The following is a 6123-nucleotide window of genomic DNA, read 5'->3' on the forward strand; positions in this document are numbered from 1 at the left end:
TTTTTAGACGGAAGATCCATGAATCGTTTAGTGTGATTAGGTTTGGCAAACTTTTAAAAAATATACTATTTGTAAAATGCTTAGTCAGAAAATAATAATAGCTTTAGTTATTTTACATTCTTTTCTATGGATCTTGGTCAAATGCCTATGCAGACGATGTACTACTCATGGTCAAAGGAAAGATAACGTAACTAATATGAGGACCGAAAGTGTCCTCGCTATTAACCAACAACGATACTAACCTTGATCTCACGAACCGAGTCACTTTGTGATATGACTATTTTGGGTGTCAGGCCACAGCACACCCGCTATCGTTAAATGGGAATGGGAATGGTTGGGGGCTCTCCTCTTCTCGTGTGTACGACTGTACGATCTGCACAAGCTCTACGCAGCGAGGTGAAAACATCTCAACATTTCCTTCTTGAATGTACCGCGTGTGCGTGATCAAGGGCATAACCACTTAGAAGCTCACACAGTCAGATATCCCAGAGATCTAACGTGAATACAATTTAAACGCCTAAGCAAATGTTTTATTGTTATCAAGGCGCTTTGCTGGCTTATAACAACGGAGGTCTGTTTTTATAGCTTCACAAACTACTTGATATAGTAGTGTAAGTACGATCTCTGCATCAATCATTGAACCTAACCTAACTTTAGTTATGAACGTATATATTGTATTTATCCCAAGCATTGTTGCGAAATAATGCAAATATATAACAAAAGCAACAACTGTTACAGTCATCAAAACAACCTTAAAAACCTTGCAAACAATATCGGTAGAAATGCATTTAAATATAATTTTCGTTTATAAATATTTAACTGTTGTTAACTTAAAGTCTGTGCACCCTTTAATGCAAAAAAATGGTGACGAATTTTGACAACTTATAACTAAACAGTGTGGTAGTCTCTGGCGCAAGCTCTAACCCTCAGCCGGATATATGAGCCGCAGCCCGAACAATGCATGGTATTTACTGTACACGTACAAAAAGCGACATAACTGCAACCAACAAAAAAATTCAAATACAAAGTAGTAGAAACAAAATAACAATAATAGCAACAATAACTTACGGTCGGCATGAAGGAAGCGCCTGGAGTTGAGGCGCGCGACCAGAGTCAGTTTCGAACAAATTCAATCAATAACCACTTGAACCAAACTTCTGCATAGGCGGCTCGCCTGAGTTACAAGTATTTCGAAATAGCACCGAAGGTACGGACTGTTGATTGGCGAGTGGAATCGAGCGAATGTCGTTAAATACAACAGTGAGGCAGGCTGGCGCAGTCGACAAGAAGACAAATATTGCGAAGAAGGGTGTTGGTGGTCAGGAAGATAACGGGCAGTCAGACAATGTAGCAGCTTCGCATTTTATTTCGCACAAAAGCAATTCTAGGCACGTCAAGCACAATGCCACAACAAGCAACGAGCGAAGTCAAGTCTTCACTGTTACTGTTTTTTTCTACTGGAGTAGGTATAACAATGTGGCATTTACAATGCGTCCACCACTGATGGGTCTTGGGTGTCAGTGGCTGTGCTGTGGTCCTTAAAACTACCTCCTATAAAAGGGCATGTGTGTGTATAATTCTCTTTGTTCTCTTACTGGGACCCATCTCACACCTTTGATGCATTTCCGAATATCTGTACTTTCGGTGGCAATAGCAGGTTATTTATCGCAAATTTTTACATGTCAATTAAAAAAATTGTTGTTGGTATCTCTGAAGTATCGTAACAACGCGCTCTTCACCGCTTGCAAAAGAAACACGTTATTACACGTCCACTTCTCAATTTTAGCATTAAAAGCTTTGCATTATTATCAATTTCCATTACACTTAATTGCTGTTTCACTATTTTTGCATTTCTCTCTCTACTCACTGCTAATACATTTACCTCTCTCAGGTCCATCATATGCTTGCATATGCTTGCTCTCTCAGGTCCATCATATGCTTGCATATGCTTGCTCTTGCAGGTCCATCATATGCTTGCCAACGGTTCACTCTATTTCCCTCCTTTCGAAGCGGAAGAGTTCCGTCAAGATGTCCACTGGTCCGTGTGTCATTGTGCGGCTAGCAATGCCGTGGGTACAATTGTTTCTCGTGACGTTTTTGATTGAAGCAGGTAAGTACGGCGATAAGTTGGAATTAGAAATGTGAGAATCACAATCGTTTCCTTTGTTTGCATATGCGCAGCGATTCACAGAAATATATCAATTGAATGCGTAACAAGTGCATTGAATCCTAAGAGATTGGGAATCCAAGCATTTTAGTATTCCCAAGTTATTTGCCGCATTCTCTTAGAGAGTGTCAGGTTTACTTAGATAATTGGACTAATCATCGTAAGAAAAGTCCTGAGTGTAGATCACAAAGATCGTCATATGTTGACACCAATTTGAGTCAGTTGCATATTTATCGCAATGGATAATAACAATTCCACGAAATTCGACAAAGGTATGATTACAAAAATTCCACATCCGTTTAAAAAAAACCGTGGGGATCTCATATCCTGAAACTTCCATTAAAAAGTTCACTATGTTAGGTACGTTTTAAGTAGCGAAATCTTATTTAAAATCAGCTGGGTATATATAAGTCGAAAAAACTTAATCGGGATCTTTTATATAATTATATATGCATAAAACTTTAAAAGCTAAATGGATACGGTTCTGACGGGTCCATATTGGATTGCGAATTAAGGACGGGGATATACTCTGATTATTCTCTAAAATAATCTCGTATATTCCTTGAACCGCCAATATACCCACGCAATATAGCAAACATGTAAACTTGTATATAAATGATCAGGGGGACGAAACGAGTTAAAATACTGTTGACTGTTTGTCCCTTTGGAAGGATATCAAGCAAGCTAGGGTAAAAATTCAGATATTTTAATGAAACTTTGTAAACTTCTTTCTTGGCCCCATAAGATTTATGATATCGTAGATTAAAAAAAGGGACCATTACCACGCCCTCTAAACGCCTATAATCTAAAATTTATAAAGTGTCATTACTAAGCGGTAAATTAAGGTACAGAACTCGAATTAGCGCAACGATTCACAATAAGGAGTAACAACTGCGTTTTGAAAATCTTTAAAAAGTAGGCGTGGTCCCACCCCTAATAAATTTAATGTACTTATCTTCAAATCAATAAAGCTCTATAACAAAAATTTGCACAGGATAAACCCTGTCAAACCCCTTTTACGAAAGTGTGAAAATAAGTGAAATTCTATGTTTAAATTCAGTAAATGCGTGAGATTTATTAAATTGTATAACAGAGATGGTACAGAAAGATGTTATAGGAGACGGTATCAACTTTGAACGATGGGAAGCCAATTCTCGGGATCTATTCGACCGATATCAATCTAATTCGTCGCGTAATATACTCCGGATAATCTTATGCCACAGTGCAAAATAGGAGAGTACAACCACGCCTACTTCCCATATAACCAAATTTTAAATTTCCTTTACCTAGTTCGTTCACATTCGGTATACAAATAAAGCGCCAGTCAATATATCTAGAACTTTGCACGAATAGCGCATTTGAAGTGTGCCACCTCATGAATAAGAATTGTCCAAATGAAACCAGAAATACTTCCAAGCCCCTAGGTGCAGCATACAGCGTTTGTTCAGAAAGTAATGTGACTGATTTTCTTCCGCCACGACTGTACTTCGAGCGTGCGCGCATCAACTGGGAAGTCAGGACAAACATTTTCGCGCGACGTGTTTCTGTGAGTGGTGCAAGCGGAAAATGCAGCGTTTGTTTTTTGCAGAGGTATGCGATTAAATTCTCTGCAAAAATCGGTAAGTCTGCGACAGAGACGTTTCATATGATCTAGCAGGCTTATTCAGATGTGTCTTTAGTAAGAAGTGTTGTGTTTCGGTGTCACCAAGCATTTTTGGAGGGCCGGGAAGTGGTCGCTGATGAAGACCGTACGACTTCGGCAAATACGGACAATGTGTGCGCAAAGTTCTGAACTCAGACCGTCGACTAAGTATTCGTTTAATTACCAAGATTTTAAATGTATCAAAATCTGTGTAATCGACTTAGTTCTATTACTTTCCGGACAAACCCTGTGCCAGTATTTGATTTTTATGGAAAATATCGGATAAAGTATGTTATTTGAACTGAAATTTGCAGAGAAACCTTTCCTCATAATCTCATAAATTGGTTTAATCCGGTCAGTACTTCTCTTAGGCTCCATTTACCCAACATAAAGATTTTCGAACTTACGCGTGACTTTACACCGCATTTATCGGCCGATATAACATAAAAGTTATCTCAATGAAAATGAGATAACTTGTTGTAATCATAACAGCGTTTGTAATATCGGCATTTTTGGTGATGGTCTGAGATACCTTGATAAAACGCTGGGAGCATTTTGTTAGTCTGTGACATATTAACTGTATGTAGTATTGTCAAAAATAGAAAAAATCGAGTTAATACTGTACATATACTATAAATGATCAGTATGTTGAGCTGAGTTGATTTAGCCATGTCCGTCTGTCTGTCTGTCCGTCTGTATATACATATATGAATTAGTCTCTCAGCTTTTAAGATATCGTTTTGGAAACGTCATTTATCAGAAGCTGCTCATTTATAATATTTAAACTGTTAAGGTTGGGTAAAACTGCTGTATGATATTTTAATGAAATTGATTGGGGAAGATTTCTTAAAAATTATCGGGCTTTGATTGATGCAAGCAGCAAGAGTATAAAATATTCAGTTACACCCAGACATAGTCCTTCATTACTTGAATTTACTATGTTGATTTACACGCGCCTGAAGTACAATCATTTGTTTAGCTGCCAATGGCAATAACTTAAGACTTGTTTTTATGAGCTTGGCGATTTTTCCTTTGATAAAAAAATAGATTAAGGAATTTTTTAGCGAATTAGTAGCCAAAAACAATAATGTTTACAATGGCACAGCCTCCATATTCGACAGATATACCTTCGTGTGATTTATTCCATAAATAAAAGGACCCTAAAAGGATGTCGTTTTACAAAATAGATAAAATCGGTGAAGCTGAAGCAAAAAGCTGAGCAAAAAGCTATCCCAAAAATCGTTTTTTAGAATTATTTCGACAATTGGAAGAAACGCTGAAATAAGTGCATAATATCAAATGGGGAATGTTGTGAAGGCGACAACATTAATGTGAACGAATGACTAAATATTAAAAATACCGCTATTTTTAACACTCTTTGTACATCTGTATATTAATTCATAATTTTTGCGATCTGTAAAAGACTTTTCATGTCGCTATATTTTTTTACTAAAAAATGTTTTCGATTTGCCTCTCCTCGCTATACTTTTTATACTCTCGCAACAATGTTGCTAAGGAGAGTTTTATAGTTTTGTCCACATAACGGTTGTTTGTAAGTCCTAAAACTAAAAGAGTCAGATATAGGGTTTTATATACCAAAGTGATCAGGGTGACGAGTAGAGTCGAAATCCGGATGTCTGTCTGTCCGTCCGTCCGTCTGTCCGTCCGTCCGTGCAAGCTGTAACTTGAGTAAAAATTGAGATATCATGATAAAACTTGGTACACGTATTCCTTGTCTCCATAAGAAGGTTAAGTTCGAAGATGGGCAAAATCGGCCAACTGCCACCCCCACAAAATGGCGGAAACCGAAAACCTATAAAGTGTCATAACTAAGTCATAAATAAAGATATTAAAGTGAAATTTAACACAAAGGATCGCATTAGGGAGGGGCATATTTGGACGCAGTTTTTTTGGAAAAGTGGGCGTGGCCCCGCCCCCTACTAAGTTTTTTGTATATATTTCATAAACTACTATAGCTATGTCAACCAAACTCTACAGAGTCGTTTCCTTCAGGCATTTCTATATACAGTTCAAAAATGGAAGAAATCGGATAATAACCACGCCCACCTCCCATACAAAGGTTATGTTGAAAATCACTAAAAGTCCGTTAACCGACTAACAAAAAACGTCAGAAGCACTAAATTTTACGGAAGAAATGGCAGAAGAAAGCTGCACCCAGGCATTTTTTAAAAATTGAAAATGAGCGTGGCCTCGCCCACTTATGGACCAAAAACCATATCTCAGGAACTACTATACCGATTTCAATGAAATTCGGTATATAATATTTTCTTAACACCCTGATGACACGTACGAA

The sequence above is a fragment of the Bactrocera tryoni genome, chromosome 2, assembly GCF_016617805.1.
Source record: "Bactrocera tryoni isolate S06 chromosome 2, CSIRO_BtryS06_freeze2, whole genome shotgun sequence".
In the NCBI taxonomy this organism is placed as follows: Eukaryota; Metazoa; Arthropoda; class Insecta; order Diptera; family Tephritidae; genus Bactrocera; species Bactrocera tryoni.